This window comes from Phalangium opilio, unplaced genomic scaffold (genome assembly GCF_054372755.1).
Source record: "Phalangium opilio isolate 3A_F unplaced genomic scaffold, DU_Popi_V2 ptg000113l_1, whole genome shotgun sequence".
NCBI classification, from domain to species: Eukaryota; Metazoa; Arthropoda; class Arachnida; order Opiliones; family Phalangiidae; genus Phalangium; species Phalangium opilio.
Window position 1 is genome coordinate 7,376,667 of NW_028324209.1, and position 20,089 is coordinate 7,396,755.

The window sequence follows — 20,089 nt, forward strand, 5'->3', positions numbered from 1 at the left end:
CCTAGCTGTATTTATAAGTCTCGTGTCCTACATAACCTACAACTTCCCGTTGCCGCGGCTCTCTCTCTGTTTTTTTAAACCTTGGGGAGATTTTTTATTATTGGATTTCTTGATTTCTGACCACAAGCAGGGATGGCTAAAATATCAAATTGTTTATTCAGGTTTGTGTGGTTTAGTTACTTTTCTTAATGATTTATACTTCACTATATTATTAATTTATACTTTGATAATAGAATTTGAATATTTTCAATTTCATGGTTTTAATAATTATGTAAAATATACGGCCTATTTTTATTAGAAGGAAACGGAGAAATATGATTGAGTTATCAAATCGTCTTTTAATGCCAGAATTGAGGGATTGTTCACAAATAACTTATTACAAAAACTATAATAATGCTCAATTCGTCTTAATGCTTGGGATATGGGCGACACTATAATACCATAATTTATGGATAATGTTGTTCATTAACAAAAATGATTTGTTGCGTAGTAATTAGTAAAGATTGATTCAAACCGTAACGTAATTTGTGAACAGCCCCTGAATAATTTTATTTTTGATATCGATTTTTATTTTAACGACTTATATTTAATGACTTGATAATGATGTTGGAATAATTTGGGCATGCGCATCTGAAATAAAATCGATTATCTAAATTATTACGTAAAATATTATGATGACCCTATTTTTCACGTATACTCGGAAGTCCGTTTTAATAGATCAGCGTTTCTCAAAACAGCTAACGCTATCACAATTTCGTTCTTAAAAAATATATTTATTATATTCTATGCACCATAGCTTTTTTCAAATTAGATTAAAATCTATGGCATCTACGATCTCTTATGGGGAAAAGAAAGAATTGGTACAATTGTAGGCCATTCCAATGATTCCAGCAGAAGTGAAGCAAACATCACAATGGCGGGGGAGATCACCTTCATGGGTTATATCCCTCGTGCCAGTAATCACCGCTAGAGGCAGTGCGAGTCGGCTAACCCATTGATGGAATGAACAGAGTCGGGTCGGTTTTTTACAAGTAGGTTTTGGAGGTTCTTGAGGACGCTTGTCGCTCTTGTTTTCTTTCTGTGTAGGGGGCTCGGATTCACGTGGAAGATCGTGTGTAATGGCAATATTTCTTCATCGAAGTTCGTCTTTTTCCGTAATCAAATACCCCCGTGCCGACCAAATTATGCCTATACATCATTAAGGGGTCGTTAACTACGTAACGCGCCCTGTATAAGGTACAGCCTGTATTATTTCCAATATTGTACAAGAAGAAGTTATAAGCCCTTGTTTATTCGGTGCACGGTAAAGCATTAGCGTTCCGCGGTTTTTCCATATAATTACGGTGACCGTGACCAGGGGATATACTTACACTCCCACCGGACATGTAGAGCGGGCTATAGTGACATTGAGTTGTGGCCTTTTTATTGGATCGTGTAGAACAATCTTGGCTGTGGTTGGTATTGGGAGTTGGTTTTTGGGGTTGCAGTGCGCCACTTGATGACCGATGGTCCATCCTATTTATAAAATGGACTCGGAATATTTCAATTAAGTTCCTTGTCACGTATTTTTTCTTTCTGAATATAGCCAGGGACAATACTGTCAAAACAACTTCCCTACATGTAATTAATCACAAACAGTACGCCACCTGTTCGGTGATTAGTCGAGGTGCTGATCACTGCGTTAAGGTAGACAAGGAGGTAACCTTGTATCGACGTAATTCTCTTAATCTTCGAATCTTTAACGTAACCTCGTCGTACTCATTCCATTCTTGGCGTAGTCTCGTCGTACTCATTCCATTCTTGGCGTAGTCTCGTCGTACTCATTCCATTCTTGGCGTAGTCTCGTCGTACTCATTCCATTCTTGGCGTAGTCTCGTCGTACTCATTCCATTCTTGGCGTAGTCTCGTCGTACTCATTCCATTCTTGGCGTAGTCTCGTCGTACTCATTCCATTCTTGGCGTAGTCTCGTCGTACTCATTCCATTCTTGGCGTAGTCTCGTCGTACTCATTCCATTCTTGGCGTAGTCTCGTCGTACTCATTCCATTCTTGGCGAAATCTCGTCGTACTCATCGTAATCTTGGCGTAATCTCGTCGTACTCATCGTAATCTTGGCCGCGTTATCTTTTTAATCCAAGAGTAATCTTCGTAATTGGTGTACAGGCAAACTCAAAAGTGATGAATCCCTCTATCTTAGCAAACATCTTTCGTCTGTCAAAAAAACATGGATTTGATGCTTGATATATTTGTTCAAATCAAAGAATATATATATATATATATTGAATGTATAATCGTACAATGACCCCTCATTCAACCAAATATTTTGTTGAAACCGACGTTAATATTTTTCCCGTATCAAGACATTTAGGGATAGGTAGGTTTGTTGTTGCGGGTACGCTCATCAATTTTACAAAGTCTCGAATAGAGACATTTGCTTCATGTTCTGAAAGGAACTCGAAGAAACGGAAGTTTTTGTTTTTCATTTTTTCCCGCTCAGTTCCGTCAACCTCGTTATCACGGTAGCGTATCTAATTTGACCTTGTCTAGGAGATTGATGCCTACGTAACGTAAGGCAACAGCAGCAGCAGCAGCGGCAGCCCGCTTGGCCCCACTCGCGCGTGTTTTGTGGTGTATATAGATATATATAGATTTAGACACTCGCTTACTCCATTGTGAAACTATATCGCTGCCGAACAATAAACCTTCGGGGCAACACCCTCTCTATTTCACGAAACTCCAGACTGAATTTTGGAATTCCAAATCCAGCTGCTGTCAGAGAAATTTCTCTAGACCAAACAACTCTTACATATACCACACGCGTACGTCTCGCAAATGGGCGTATCTACGAACGGAAAGTTAACCTTATAACATGGTTCGTAGCGTAAAATGGGGGGTTTGGGACGTTACTGTCTGCTTTTGGGAACAATTCCCGTCCTTTAGGCTACAAAGCAATTGATTTGATCAAATACGGAATAGACAATTCCGATGTAACTAAAAAGATGGAAAGACACGGTGGTAAAACTCTGCCTTTTTGGCGCCTGCACTGTCCGCAGTGACCTCGATGTATACCCCTTGCAAGTCCCGACACTGGGGGTTCCTATCCACATTTTTTTACGAAGAAAAGGTCTATAAATAGCTTTCAGTTGGAGGAGGAGGAGCTGAGTCTCGTGACATAATTTACGCTGCCATATTGGTGGGTTTAAAGCAGGAATGAAGCTGAGACCACCCAATATGGTTACCAGAACAGCGGTAAGACTTGGGAGGGTGTTACGTACTACTATCCCATCTGAAAGCTCTCTATGGTATACCCACGTCTATAGATACTTTTCCTATCGTATAGGTGTTTGCGATTAATAAGTTGTTAGAAATTTACAGGCACTCATTGCATAATTAACAACAGATCAGTTCAATTCTGTTCCTTCAATTTTCACAAAACAGAGCTCTATTGAAGCTCGTTGAACAGTGGTTGACGAACTTTGCTTTGTAAGTGCAATGACCAATGAATTTGGCTCTAAATTCCAACTGAATGACTCAAACGCTTTTGGAGAAGTCCCCTGGATGGCGATTGCTTCCACACGTATCTTTCACTTCTTGCGTTGTACTTCTTGAACAGAAGAGTTTCATACTTTTCATATATATCTGGCAGTCTTGTTTTCCCTTTTGGCCCGGCGTAGCTCTGGATGGCAGGAGGCCCGAATTGCGCGTGTCACGCGGCAGCTGCTGTTGTCTGTTGTTCAAGGAAGCACGCGCCATAAATTCGTAACTTTTGCGACGACAACAACGGGGAATGAAAAAAAAATGCATATATATATAATCTTGGACAGCCTTTGTTTTGTATGTTTTGTATCGAAAAGAAAAGAGGCCTTAATATCTAACGAAACTTTTTTTTTTCAACGTCGGCTTTTGTTTTTTAGAAAGTTCTTCGCTTTAAGAAAAATATACGGAAAGAGGAACCGAAATAACCAAACAATGTTCCCTCGAAAGAACATTAACACAAAGCTATTTATGAGATAGGGTGGTGTCCTGAAGTTTTAAGACATTTTGCTTCATAATTTAATTAGAAAACCCAGGATAATCCTATAACACTCTGAAAGCGTTTCGTTTGCAAAATATAAAGTTAAATCAAGAAGTGATATCTAGTTTATTAGGGAGAAGGTATAAGATGCTTCCTAAGTATTCGCGCGCCATAGACCTAGTCTCCCTTCCAAAATACAAGGGGGGACGTAAAAGGAGGCCGGGCTATTTCGCCTCTCCTCAGTCGGAAAATATGACTGTAATTTTCGTCATTCGCGTCGCGCTGACGTCAGTTTTCAAGAACCAATGAGACGCTGATTGTAATTTAGTGACGGAGATTAACTCGGGACCTACGTTTGGACTGGAGATAAAGCTGGAAATGTGGCGACTTTATACCTTCTCCATAATAAAATAGATATCATGTCTTGGTTAAATATAAAATATTACTTTAAAATTATACCGATTAAAATGCCATATCGATCACCATTTTGCTGACCTTTGGTGGATTATTTTTAAACTGTCCATTAAGTTCTGCTTAAATTTCAATAGCAATTCGCCGTTCTTGAATATTTAATGAAGAAATCGTAGTTTAATTGAACTTTGATATCTTCGACTTGCTCTATTTCTGTCTTCACTCATAGGAAGGGAAAGGTATTGATCGGCGGTCGTATGAAAAAATTCTACAACTGGACTGTATTTTTTTATATTGAAAACTAGAAGCAAAGTGCCAGCCAGGGAAGGAAGGGCTGTACGTGAAAAAGAGAGTTAGGTCATAGCGTATTCCCTCAGGATATGAATTTTTCTTCACGTTTTTTTGGGGAATTTTTCCAGCCCCTATCAAAAATGGCTTATCTCGTGTGCGAAAGTGAAACATTTTCCATATTTTCCGCGCCTATCATATCGAAACTGTTTCTCTAAAAAGTATAACGAATTCCTTATGTTCTGCCAAGTTAAGAAATATATTTTTATAGATGAAATCTTTCCTACGCGTCAAATCATAAGCCTACCACACTCTCCTAAAGTATGGATGGAAAGGATATTTTGAAAGATCACGCATTCTTTATAAAATTGTACCTATAAAACTTGGAGGAGAGAGATGAAATGGAGTAGAATCTCCGTACCTATAACGTAGCTTCTCTTCTTCCATCTTCTCAGCATCCTCAGTGTTACGAAAACGTCTACAATGCCCCCTGTTTCTTAAAAATAGAAGCTAAATATATTTTTAAATTTTGCTAGCCGGTAGCACTTAACAATTCCCTACCTTTGGTAAGCTCATGTGCAAGGTATTCTGGGAGATTTTCGTTGCCGCAAATGGCCCACTATTATTTATACTCCATCTCGCCAATCTTCTCCAAGGTATTATGTCTAGGATATATCATACAAATATAAAAAATAGTCTTATCAAATTCCTTGGTTTCAATATTGCATATTGAACTTAAAAATATTGGTAGAATTGTGTATAGCCGGGTAAACACTTCTACAGGGGCTCATAGGAAAAGCATTAGATGTTTTGCCCCTAACTGTGCTTCTCCTGCGAACATCAAAAATTGTATTTTTAGTGGAGAGCCAATTTTACCTCTTTAATTTTACTATTAAAAAAATAGCCGTGCTTCGCTATACTGATAGTTGTACTAAAGATAAGTGGTTATACATAAAAGATATTATCAAGTGATTTTTAGTTATACTTAATAAATCGAGTCACGTATAATCCTCCTCACCTCTCAATAGTTTTTACAATCCTTTAGGAGAGAAATGTGGTTTTACAATGCCCACATTTTCTCTAATCTAAACTTACTGATCAGAAATATGCATTTGTATTGGTTTTGTTTTCAAAGTTTTTCGCGACATTTGAAACGCGAGCTGACGTTTGAACCCGGCTATCAAAATCTCCGGGGACACGAAAGTGTTGGGAAGAATTTTAGCTCGGGGGCGTGCGGTATTCTCGTATACTTTCGACTGTAAGCCTTTTCTCTATGGAAAATTTGCCACTTATCATTCAGAAGAGGAGTAGGCTTTAGTATCGTTTCGGATCAAAAATACAAGCGCTTTACCAGCTTCCCGTTTATAAGATGATACCCGAGATGGAACGCCACCAAATCGCCCCTCTTTTATCCTTATTTCAAGTTTGAACTAAGTAACCCATGGAGTTGTTATCGTAGCAGAGAAGATTGAGAAACTGAAATAGTTTGCGTGTGGTTTAGTTAGTCAGACTGTATGTTCTGATAGACAGATTTTCTTTCCTTTTAGTGAGAAATTAAGTTCGTCTGTAAGTTGATTGGAACGGTTAGCGTACTCCCTCCATTTCGGGCAACAGAGCCAACGCAAAATTCGTGAATTGCACTTGCAAAGACAGACCCTTAAATTTTCTGATCTAAGAATGAAGATTTTTTGATATTCTGAGGAACTATCCGCACCTCTACGGCTTCTGTAGCCATAATTCCAACTAGCAAAATTGTCATTGTGCCTAAAGCTGATTTGACCTAATAATGGCTAAGAAGAAATCTCCTTATTAATTTCTCCAATGTCCATCCCCTATCTTTTATGCACGTTTTCAGAATGAAACCCAGGAGAGTAGGATTGCGTTTCTATCTTCGAGGGTTCGAACCCCAGCCTCTCAAACCCCCCCCCCCCAAATTTCATAGGGGACTAGGGAGTATTTTGGCAAACGATATGTGTAAGATGATTTACGCTCTCCTTTAATTCCGTCTAACCATAAGTTTATAATGCCTCTAAGTACACAAATACGGGTTACAACTGGGCATCTTCTGCAGGCTACTGTGACGTCAGAACTCGTATAGCGCTAAGATCCGAAGGGAGAAAATTTTGAAATTTCTGTCGCGGTGCAGCCACCAAGCGGTCGAGACGAAAAAAAAATCATCCAGTGGAACAAAGGAGAGTTTTACGTTTCGTATAGGCAGGCACTGGGGGGGAACGAATTTTACTTAAAGGCCGGATTTTCTGCTAGAGGGTTCTCCTGGTGCAGAAAATGACTCGCGACCGAGTAACAATAGAGAAGCGAGTCGTCTAAAAAATACGGTTCTCCTGGTACAGAAAATCGAGGGATAGGGGTTCTACCGGTGCAGAAAATTGAGATATGGTATAGTCACGTTAAAATTTTGGACCCCCCTTTTCGCCCCTAAACTTGGGCGCCCAATATTTCCTAAAGTACGGTTCTTCGGGACGGGTACAGAAACCCGAGCAATAAACATATACATACACTTTGGAATTCATTTTCAAAGTAATCTGTTCAGCAGTCCTAAGTTTTGTGAGACCACTTCGCGAAGAACAAGAAAGTCAGTTGAAATTTTACCCGTGCCAAAGGTCTAAGAACAGAAAACCAGTAGAGTGCTACTAGGAATATTGTCGTGACGTTACACCCTCTTATCTCTTACCTTGGCTCTGGCAACCATATTGGAAGTCATCAGCTTTGGCAATACAATTTAAGACCCCAGAAATGACGTCACGTCACATGGCTTTTCTCTCGCACTGTAGCTCCCTATAGTCTATACGTTCATTACAAAAGATATACGGGGAAAAGTTGTCGAGGTAAAAAAGGAGGGTGACAGTAATGGGTCAAAACAGTATCGGTACCACCCGCGGGGGTTTAAAGTAATATGGCACGGTCGCTAATGGGTTTCTACAATTGTTCGTAGCGGGGACCCCAGAAATTTTTTGGGAGATGCTCTTTCAGTGCAAGGACAAAAATCTTCTAGAAATACCACTAAATGGGTCCCGAACTTGGCGCAGTCCTTGTTAAGGCCTGTCCAGACTGACACATTTTGCGAGTTCGCATCTTCGCTTTGCTTGTTTGCAAGATCGCGCTACTGTCCACATTGGGTTTTCGCTACTTTGCGTCCTCACCTCGCGAACATACAAATTTCTTGAGACAAGGCCAAGAATTTCGCGCCTTCGCGAGAAAAGCACCAATCACAGACGAGAAGAAGGCTGGGGTGATTAGTTCCGATTTTCTCTTTGGACAACGTCGCCATCGACAGGCAGATGGCGCAATGATTGCTCAAACTTTATTGGCTCTCAGAATGGGAAAAGCAAAATTTTTGCGTGTATCAGAACAGAAGTGCAAATGTTTTTCGTGATCTGTTGCGAAGATGCGAATAGACGATGGCGCGAACACGCGAGCGCCAGTTCAATGTGGACAAAGCTTTATATATACGGGATTTACGAGAGGTATTTCTGTGAGCGCTGCCATAACCTGTCGGCGGCCTTTAGTTAGTGGCTGACATTCCCTGTCGTCGAACGCGCTCCGTAGCCTTGGCAGAACAACTCTCCGAAAAGGGGGCGGAAACCTCTAAAGTCCCGTTATATTCTTAAAATTTACAGCATTGATTTTACTACTTCTTCGAACTGGATATTTGGAAGGTAGATTTTTAACAGAAGTGAAACCTCGTGACTTGAAGAAGTTGGATAGTTTTTCTATATTCTCGGGAGTATAGTGATGATTTTCACCTTTACTAGTACAACCCCCTCAGGGGTTGGGGAGTTTTAAGAATATGTAGACACCAGAAAATTTGCTTACCCTTAGAGTCACATAATAGAGTATTTCTTTGGGATGTCCAAACGTTTCTAGGAACCATATAGCTCTCTGGGAGAGGGAGATTTTTAACAGTAAAACTAGAAGTTTTACCCAAATGTACGGCTTTAACGATATTGGTTCGAAATATTTTAGTAGTGCTCCATCGTTTCATTAGAAACTGTTTCGTATAAGACTTTGCCATGGAATGTTCATGAAACCAACTAACGCTAGATGGTTCAGAAAAAAACTGCTTGCACGAATGTGCTACTGCTAGTTCGGATGTTACTAAAACTCTTTCCCTTTATTTTAAAACTGAGATGGAAAAATATGATTTTGAAAGAAAATACTCCGCTGAATCCAAATCTATATAGCCGATTGATTAAAAAATTTCTTCTATTTTTTAATTTAAAATGTACTTTTTTAAACAATTGCAATGAAGTGCAGAATTAATTTCCTCACTCCTGATAGGCAAAAATCCTCAAGTTTATCTTATGGGTTGCATGTGCCTACAATTCATTTTTTCTCAACATAGTGATATAGCCATAGCCCTCACTCAATGGCTTTTAAGGTTTTCAAAGACTAGTTTATTATACTGAATTCAGATTCTATACCTCTGCTCAAAAGTACACTTCGCCACTGATTCTTTGACAGTTTGGTGTTGCTTTGGCTAACAATTGGCGAGACTAACCCCCATGGTATTCAACAAAACGCATTTGTGGTTTAGAAGATTATTAAATTAGCTATTGCTTGAGCTTCAAAGCTATAGTTTACTTTTGCTGAATGTTTATTGCTCGGGTTTCTGTACCCGTCCCGAAGAACCGTACTTTAGGAAATATTGGGCGCCCAAGTTTAGGGGCGAAAAGGGGGGTCCAAAATTTTAACGTGACTATACCATATCTCAATTTTCTGCACCGGTAGAACCCCTATCCCTCGATTTTCTGTACCAGGAGAACCGTATTTTTTAGACGACTCGCTTCTCTATTGTTACTCGGTCGCGAGTCATTTTCTGCACCAGGAGAACCCTCTAGCAGAAAATCCGGCCTTTAAGCAACCCCAAATCCCTCTCTCTCTCTCTCTCTCTCGTGAGATAGAGGCGGTTTCAGTCCTGAAACATTCTAAAAGGGATAAAAGAAACGCTAGGCTAGGCGGTACAATTTTGTATTGAAGTTGAGGTGATAAATGATACGGAGAGAGTATAGGGTTTCATTAAAGGGAGCCAGACAAACACTATTGCCATAGAAGTGGAAGCGATATGAGTACTTAGAGGCATTATAAACTTATGGTCTAACTTAACCAAGGGACTACGGTTATTGCGTTTTAGAGGCAAAAATTGTAGCTTTCTCAACTTTTGATACGTCAATAAACGTAACGTTAACCTTGGAAAGGTTGAACGAAATGGAGGTGGTCTCTATTACGACTGGCCCCATTTCCCCTTTGACGTTCGTTACATTAGTGTCGAGTCCTCAAGTAAAAGCAATAATTTTGCCCCCATCTTTTTGAGGCGTTATTAGCGGTGGATATGTTTTGGGTGAAAGATGGTTGCGAATATCTCTCACTCTTTCTCTAACCCTTATCGTTTTCACGTATACGTCTAATTACTGGGGGAAATATTTAGTTTCCGACGTACCAGTTATGATGTTTTTGCTTTTAAAGTATAGATAAAATACGCTTTGAATTAACCCATCTTGGGACCAATTAAAATTAACATGTAAGGACCGCACCTTCATTTTCATTAGCGTCAAAATTATTAAGGCTTTAATGCAAATGAATATTGGAGTTTTAAGAAATGGATGTTCGTACTCGCTGCTTTTCTTTTGCTAGTTAGTTTATTATTTCAATTAAGATTAAGTCAAACGATCTGCACGTTTGTATATATATATACAGGGTGTTTCTGATAAGTCTGGCATAAATTAAGGGGGATGTTCTTTGGGCAATTTTACTCCCCCCAACGTGAATCTAAAACTCCTTAATGCCTTGCCTTATTACCTAGTGTCGCGGGGTATTCCTTTTTTGCCTGAACACCATTAGTTAGCCTTTTAATCATCCGAAGATTTTCTTCACATATATAGTTGTGGCCCCACGACGCAACCAGTTAATCAGGAGAGGAAAGAGAGTGCGTGCGTATGATCTCTGGCATGGACTGCCACCGATGCAATATCCATTTGTGACTGTATACTCTCTGTCTCTCCCTCTCTTAATGAACCTTAGCCAAAATCCATTGCGTAATTTATTAATATATATATATAAAATGAAAACGGTTTTTCTTTCCGAGAATCGTTAGTGTCCCTGGAAAGCTTAATTACGTCGTCGTCCCCCCTGTTTCATATTTCTAATAGTCGCCCATTGTTTACGTGATCCCAAGTTCAAAGAAACTGGTGCTGGTGGAGTTTTTTTTCTTTCTTCTTCTTTCTAACTACGCAACAAGGCAGGGAGATTCTTAATATCGGTTTTAATTAAAGTCATGCATGTATAAACCTTTCTTTCTCTCGCTTGTTACCGAAAGGACGGTATGGTTTTCCAAGATATAGATCTGCTTGTAACGATAAGTATTTTCACCCACTACAGAACCATATCGAGTCACTCCATGGGCAAATATAAAGATATGGTGGGAAATATTTGACCGTGAAATTACATTATTATTGGTGCCTTCTCTCAGATAAAGTAAATATGCTCAGGAGAAATAGGTTTATGGAAAACTTAGAAGCCTTGGAAATATCGTGGAAATTTGGGCAAACTTCTCAAGGAAAATCATAATTTGTAAATTATGTTGTGACTTGCGAGTCCCGATATGTTTGGCACGTTGAGAATTTATTTATTTAATTAATTAATTCTATATAAGTTCAGGAAAAACCATAACTAGGAAAATTATTTTAGTTTCCGTATATTTTCTAATTTCTGTCAGATATTTATTTCCTAGAAGAAGTTTATATTAATAAATTTGCTAAACTCGCATTGCATTTACTTGTCAGTTGCATCCGTTAACTTCCAACTGACATTTGGAAGAAAACGCCATAAGCTCATTATGCGCTAAGTGTCAAAAGCGGCCGGTATAGTCCGTTTGAGGAAAAAACATAGGAAAAATAATATTTGACCGAAATATTTTTTAAAGATGCTGTATAGCTTTTTAAACTTCCTGTTTTTCTTAAGATAGAGATGGATTTGCGCTCAGCAGGCTAGTACTTACATTGATTGTCAGTTATTGGTAACTTACAATACCATCGGATAAAGTTACCTAACCTAAGATTACGTGACAAAATGTAAACAATTCCATCAATTGCGAATTTCGTTCGCGAATTTTGTCATCTTTAACATAACATGTGACCTCTAGTTCTATAACTGTAAAAAAACCAGTTCGGGTGAAGTCAGATTTCAGTGGATATGTAAGTTTATAAGGTATGTTCCATAAGTATAACACTACCCATATTTCGTAATGATAGAGACTTACTGAGAGATAGTTCGAGAACGACTACACTCGCTTTTGCAGTCCATCTTGCTATTTAGTCTGTACTAAGCCTTTGACAACGTCTCACCAGGCGTCGCTTTAAGATAATCTATAACTTACGTCACTTCATTACAAGCTCCAGTTTGTAACCAGTGACAAACTTATGGAACATATCTGATGAACTTATGATACGTATGATCTCCCCCTACTGGGCGCTTGCCTTCAATATCCTAGAACATCTGGAAGCCTGATTTAGTATTTGTTTACTCCAGTTAATCTTCTAAGATTTTCTTTTAAGTAAATTGAGAAATTTGCTTACATAAACATACGTAATAAACTAGTGCAACCATAATTAGGAAAATAAATACTAAAGATACCGTAATGACACTTGCCCAGGGTTTAAAGAAAAAAAGTTTGGAAATAGTTATTAAGAAAAACCTCCGTAGTTAATTCAACCAAGATCATAAAACTTGTTATTGACAAAGTTTTATGCGAAAACAAGTTTAATTTAAAGCAACTTTGTTTATATTTTATTAATAACTAGAGTTTTATTTTAAATTTCTTGAATTTACGATTTAATATAATTTTTAAATAGAAAGAACGAAATATTAAGCCTTTAATCTTCCTATCGCTCACAAAATTGGTTCTTATTTTTTACGATAAACGATATTTTTTTCTCTTTTTTTTGGCTAAAAACTTTTTCGTTTTTTTGGGATAAAATACCTTTTTTATTCTTAAACAGAATGGTTGCCCGAGAAATTCGGTTCATGATTTTATATTAATGATAAACCTTAGAGCTCTTCTCTTTTTTATGGCGGGAGTTCTCGAGAGCTTGCCAAATTCTTTTTCGTTTATAATAAACGACTTTCTTAGTGCCTTAGTCGTAAAAAAAATGGATATAAAAAAAAAACTCGTACGTGTAGAAGATGGAATTTGAGAACCAACTAAACCAATTATAATACATTCCAATTTCGAATTATATTACCAAAAAAAAAATATATAAATTGTTATTTCCTCGATGTTAATATCATTTCCATTATCTCGGAGCTTCTGTTTTTGTAATTTTCTAAAATAGAATAATGGAATGGAAGGTGGTAACCCCCGGCGTATTACGCTGCCCACATTATGGCTTCTAAATTATGTTAAATTATAATGTCAATTATGGAAGCTTTTTAGACAGTTTCCGGTTTGCTAAAGTAATATGGAACTAAACTTCTCTTTACTCTATATAAAACTTGAACTTTGTCCATTCCATTTATACCAAATGTGACTGTCTCCAAACCCTTAATATTTAAAGTGTCAACGCGGCATCAAAAATCAACCGAAACGAAAATTTCTCTCTCGCTGTTTCATTTGGAAAGACTTTACTAAGTCCCATATATCGATATTTTTCTTGATGATGGGTGGGGGGAACGTTGAAATGTTTCCCAAACCTGAGATTTTCGCTGAAACGAAATATGCTGAGACAGAGTGTATAAAGTCAGGAATCTCCGGAAAGAATAACAACTTAGAAGATGAAAGCGTTTTAAACTTTCCTGACAGAAGGACGGAAAATTAGTCCACCGGGATTTTCGCCGCTGGGAAGTCTTTCTTGACGATAAGATGGGGAAGATTTAGACGAGTTAACCAAGGGAGATGCTCTTGCATCCAACCAAAGACAAACACGATGTGGCAGTAGAGAATAGACGAATTAATATTTACTGCCCCTAGAGAGGAACTCTAAGACTAGTTTCTTGTTTGAATACTAGCGCGTGTAGACGGACGAACGCGGAACTAAATTTCCAGGTTTGCACTACGGTATCTATATGATAAACTATAAGAACCTAAAATATTCTAACGCCCAGAAATAGTTTTCGTCCGAGAGAGAAAATAGATAACACTATGATGTAGAGCGTCTTTACTTCAACCTACATTTTTGCAGATCTTTAAACATCCAAATAGGTTGTGTGATAATAATTATAAAACAACGCAAAAGGCTTTGTTTGAAGATGGCAATTGTATTTTCGTCAATGTAGGTAGTGCCAACTCCTTTAACTATTTACACTAAGATTGTAAGGAAACTTTGTTACGTTACTAAGGCGTAGTAGCTAGGGTTACGGAACGCTGCTTGTAACTCGGTGCTGGAGCTCTTCATAATTTGCCAAAGTTAGTCGGGCATCGTCGAATCGTCGATCGCTCTCTTTTTCTTTTAATACGATGACTATATGGTATAGGTGGTGGCGGTGGTGGTGCATTCTGGGTTGTTCCGTCGGCGCCAGGATGACGGGCGACCGCCTCTCTTTAATAAGATTCTAGCGACGACAAGCGGCCTTGTCAGTGAACGGAAACTACCCCGCTACGATGCTTTCGCCACGCTTGTCCACCTTAGGACCGTTGTCGCCGTGCTCCGTGAGCTCGGAACCATTCTAAAGGAAGCTCTTTTCGACCCACTGGATGGGATGGATGTTGAGAGGAAGGGAAAAGAGAGAGATCGTTCTTCTTCTTCTCTAGCTACTCTTTAATTTGCCCTTCCTTTGATGTATACGTTTTATATCTCATCGCCGGCCTGGCTTCTCTTAGATCATGGTTCACGCAAATTCTGGTTGCCAAACAATAATACTTATTGGTTTACCATTTCACAAGGAAATTGCTCAATATTTGTACAGTTTTTGACCCCGTGACCTCGAGGTCAAAACCCTTTCGCGGTAGTATCACCCAAAGACGAAAGTTTTTCATCGTAGGTAACAGTTTGCAAACGTTGTTTCAATGATATTCAAAAACCAGTACTTCGATTTAGTGTCACTCCGAGGGCTTATGCTTTCCATCGATACAGAATTTGACCAAATCGGCGGTAACTGTCAAGAGATGCAGATGCAAACGTGCTTAGATGATGTTCTGACCTCATTGACGCAGAGATCAAAAACCAGTAGCTTTAGTGTCACCCCGAGGGCGCATGCTTCCCATCGATACATCATTTGTCAAAATAGGAGATACGTGTGAAGCAGTGATCCCGCACAAACGTTACGAACCCTCTTACGCACGTCCGAACCCAATAAAAGTATTCTATAGTCTGCTACCACGAACCTTCTCGTGACGTCACATCCTATCTCTTATCTCGGTTTTGGCGAGCGACCATATTGGAAGTCGTCAACTCGGGCCATATAATTTAGACTACCAATATTGACGTCACGTCCCCGTAGCTCCTCCCCTCCACCACTCTATAGACAAGGAGTTAGAATTGAGTTAAAAGCGTTGGAAGAGTATTTAGGCCTACAGATAATGTGATAATTAAGAATTTCCAATTCACAAAGTCATGCTTATCGCGAGAATCGCAAAATAAAAATTTGCAGAGCCTTAGCCAACCATAGTGTCTATCAACTATGACCCGGTCCTGGGTCATCATTCTACACGCCTGAAAAAAAAAAGAGAATAAATAGAAGAAAGGAGATCTCTCTCTTTATTCCGGTGCATGGGTCGTAGGGATATATACACGCGAAGCTAGGCTTGGCTCGACAACCAAACTCTATTCTTACATCGCCTTTGTTTTTCAAATTAGGTCCGATGACCTGTTGTGTTCTAATCAACGCCCTTTTCTATTATTATTCTTCTTCTGGTGGTGGTGGTGGTGTGTTTATCCAAAAAGCAGAGTTGATACTTTATTAGACGCTTATTGTTCCCAAACAGTTACTGTAATGAAAAAGCTTCGCCATTCCCTCAGGCGCCGCCACGCAGAGAAGCGGAAAAATATGCCTCTGCTATGATTATTATACGAGCGAGGAAAATCTCTATTTAGTTGTATTGGGTCGACGTGGATTAAGTAAGGGTTTTGAGTGATTCTTTCTCGTAAGTTGTATTTCGTGGGAATATTTGGTCAATTTCATTACATCGTATAAAAACAGTAACGCTCAATAGAGGGGTCGGACACTTAGCGAAATCGGTGTACACGCTGTAACTTTGACTGTCCTTTCATATGGATGACGTATTGCTGAAATAATATAGCGTAACCCTTACATACTGTACAGGGAATTAAAGAGTGATTAGCCCCTCACACTCAAAGACGGGGACAGTAACTTGGCACTGTGCACGCTGTAACTTTCATTATCCTAAAGATATTGTATAATATTTAAAATTCGTTAGTAATATTAGGCACAAACTCATAATTGATGTGTAGGAAATTAGTGAGTGATTAGCTCCAAGCACTCCAGGCTAACTTCTACCAAGAAGTGATATTTAGCCTATTAGGGAGAAAGTATAAGATGCCTAAATATTCGTGCGCCATAGTCTCAGTCCCCCTCTTCAAAATACATGGGGGGAAGTAAAAGGAGGCCGCGCTATTTCGCCTCTCCTCAGTCGGGAAATACATAATTTTCGTCATCCACGTCGCGCTGACGAGAGTTTTCAAGAACCAATGGGATGCTGGTTGTAATTTAGAGGCGGGGATTAACTCCGGACCTACGTTAAGACTGGAGATAAAGCTAGAAATATGGCGAATTTATACCTTCTCGCTAATAAACTAGATATCACTTCTTGCTTCTACCCAGATTTGAAGACGGACGGACCCGTTTACTCCAAGTCGTGAACTTCTGTTTTGTTCTTACATTTTATATTGAAGTTTTACATATATTGCTCCATTTAAGATATACTAATTGTATGCAAATCAAGACTTAAAAGTTGACATAGTTCCGGGTCAAATAGCAATTAGTCAAATCATTCAAGGGTGAAAAGAAAGGGTTTTTTTTATTATAACGAAGGGTCACCTTGAAGGCCCAACCAAAGAAAAGACAAAAAAAAACCCTTGTCAAGTCATTATTCACGAGCCAATCGCGACGTTTAAGTTCTCCAACAAGGTCCCCTCGAGAATTTTAAGTTCTTTGTCAGAGTTTAGCTGAGGAAGGAAGGAAAAGGGCCCCTGATTTTTTCTTTTTTTAAGAAAAGTCTTAGAGCTCATTGGAGCTCGTAGCTTTTCACCAAATTTGTCAAGATGAACCGGCTGGGAGGATGTTGTTGTTATAATCGATTGACGCACCCGCTATAGAATAAATAAAAGCTAAATCTAGTAGAAAAGGTCGATGTACTGGCTGTACTCGATATACTCGCAGCAGCTCATTCACGCATAACCGCTCCGTTACTTCCCAAAACTATCCCATAGACTTTTATAACTTCTTCATCCTTCAATTTATTTTTAAATAATAATAATAATAACATGGTTGTCTTAGAGTCGGTCGTGTTTTCTTAAGGATGCAAAAATAATTGGCAAAGCTAAACTGAAACTATATAGGGGTGTCAACGATAATGCAATATTGATCGTGAAGTGTTGAAACCCTAAGAAAATTGTTAAAGATAGTAATATGCAATAGCGCGAATCTTTGCATATAAACAGAACTTGGGCATGCAAGAAAAGGTACCCCTTTAGTATTTATGCGGAATAGTATTTGAGGCAGTTGGACATCATACGTTTTTTGGGTAATGTCGTACGGTTTGGACGACACGCGAAGAGCGCCTCGCGTTTTCTAACTTAATACAACCATAGACACGACATTAGACAATTTTTCACGTCTCGTGGTAAAAACTGTCGAAGCACCGTCGTTCTAAGTTCACGGTTACTGGCTCGTGCCCTCTTAAAGGGCATGTGAAAACATTTCTATCGATTCTTCTATTCATTAAAGGTGAAACAATATCTCCAAATTGTTTTAAAATTCAAATTAGTTTGAGATTTCATCGAAAATTTCGGATAGTTTACACTTTGTTATCAAGAAGGCAGAGCGTTACGGTATTGGTCTTAGGTGGAGATTTCAAGTTATCTATGATACCAGGGATAGATTTAATTTTAGAAGTAGGAATGGAGAACAGAGTAATCTGGGCTCGCGTCAAAGTCCCGGACCCCCTTCCACGGGACAGAGGGGTATGAAAGAAGAGGCGGGTCATAGCTACAGAGGTTAAAAGGAATTACTTATTTTTCACTGTTCCGTCAGCAACGTCATCAAAACGTAGTTTAAGTGAGCCAATAAGATAATTTCAAGTTTTCGTTACGTATTGGAGGGAGGGGCATGAGTCGGACTGAAGTAAATACTAACCGTTCTCCATGCCTACTTCTAAAATTAAATCTATCCCTGATGATTCCTAATAACACTAATTTTAATTTTAAAGCTATTCTGAGGTATTTCCTGCATGACCATGTTTCACTATGCAAATTGGTCTTATAATTAGTAGAAGAATCGGTAAAAAGAAACAAACAGAACAAACTTGGTTTTCCATTTTCACTCTTCCTTTGAGAGTAACGTTTCGCATGAGCGCTTCACGCGTTGAAATATGTCGCGAGACACGTATTCACCGGGCCATGCACCACCACCACCCATCTCCCTTCAGTCTCGAGACTCAAGACGCAAGACGCAATAGGCGAAAAGCATCTCTTTCGAAGGTCTGGGATACACGCATGCCATCCATGAGTAGATAGATGTGAAGGCAGGCGATCCTTTCCCTTTCTAAATGATGATCTTCTCCCGACGCGACCAGCTTTCCCCATTTCGGAAAATGGATGAGGAATGACATAAAGTCTCTTAATACGTCGAGTGAGAGAGAGAGAGAGAGAGGGAAGCGTATATAGGTGGATTTAAATATTATAATTACGTGGCCAAAGACTAGGCCTAGGGTTTTCCCGACAGATAAATCAAGATTTCGTTTTTTTTTCCCTTTTTTAATATTTTAACAGCTACGCTTCATCGCGATTACGAACCGTGTAGGATTATGATGTTAGACCCAAATCAATTAACATGGTGATTAAGTCGGGGACATTTTAATTACAGCTTCCTTCATCAGTGACTTTTCAACAGGCGTCTTTCGTTTCAGTTCATGATAATGATGATTTAACTTATTGATGAGGTTTTTTTTCCAATTACCTCCCGTTTTTTAAAGTCACCTAAGGTGATGTTGCCATCACTAGTATAGGGTCTAGTTAGAAATAATTGATTGCTGCTAGTCCTGTTTCAATATTCATTATTTTATATTTTTTTCTAGCTAAAACTAAAAATTGTAGCGTGGAATTTTACTTAAACTGATTTAAATAATGATATCAACTGTAGCATATATTGTCCAGAAAGTTGATTCACACTCGAAACGACGAAGAAAACATAACCACTATATGGTGGCGACTGGCCCGTTCTTTGTTCGAAAGCTAAGTCTGTAAATTTCCAGATTAAATAATGTTCCTCTTTCATATGATCATATACTAAGCTGGTAAATACTCGGGGGCTTATAAAAATGGATGGAGTTCATGTTTGATCACGCATCGCGACCTAATACCAAATTAATCACGGAGGGAGAGAGAGAGTTAAAAGAGTTATCTCGAATGCGGCAGGAATTTTATCATTAGGCGTTAATCATCAGCCTCTAAATGTTTGTTCCTTTTTTTTAAAGAAGAAAAATAAAGAAAGCCGCTTATCGAAAGATTTATAACCTTTAGTACGCTTGGAACGCCGCCATTGCGACGACTTAAGACTGTCTGTCTAGATTATTCTTTAAGATAACGAACGTCATGGCCCATTGTTTGAACATTGCTAAATAAACAAAGACACGAGGGTCGCGCGCTGTACTGTACTGTACAGAGATTATTTTCTTTTTGAGGGTTGTAAATTGTGACAATAAACTGTGATAGTAAGACTCGGTTTAGCACGTGGTTAAGCTATGGTTTTTAAAAAAAATCAACTCGGTTCTAATTTACCATGAAATGGATGAACTTATACATCGGTTTCAGGCTAGGAGGGTTCATACCATTTACACGAGGATTCTAATCTACTTTGAGGACAAAGTAGTCTGCGCCATTGTCCTCAATGTAGTCTGCGCCATTATCTTCAAGGTAGTCTGCGCTATTGTCCTCAAGGTAGTCTGCGCTATTGTCCTCAAGGTAGCCTGCGCTATTGTCCTCAAAGTAGTCTGCGCCATTGTCCTCAAAGTAGTCTGCGCCATTGTCCTCAAAGTAGTCTGCGCCATTGTCCTCAAAGTAGTCTGCGCCATTGTCCTCAAAGTAGTCTGCGCCATTGTCCTCCAAGTAGCCTACTACTCCTTGTGTAAATGGTATGAATCCTCCTATGCATTTTTGGGGATGTTTATTGAATATGACCTTTAAAC

At 39.0% G+C, this 20,089-nt stretch overlaps 1 protein-coding gene and 1 long non-coding RNA gene across 5 annotated transcripts in view; one reads left to right on the top strand and one right to left on the bottom strand.

Annotated features, from left to right (window-relative positions):
* The window catches only part of LOC149623650 (fat-like cadherin-related tumor suppressor homolog), a 107,618-nt gene that overhangs the window by 62,748 nt on the left and 24,781 nt on the right, over positions 1-20,089 (top strand). The gene's annotated exons all lie outside the window — the stretch shown is intronic.
* On the bottom strand, positions 244-5,720 carry LOC149623651 (uncharacterized). Its single transcript, XR_016374813.1, has 3 exons — positions 5,275-5,720; positions 5,135-5,203; positions 244-2,210 (listed from the first exon to the last, which is right to left on the bottom strand). It is a non-coding gene; the product is annotated as an uncharacterized LOC149623651 (long non-coding RNA).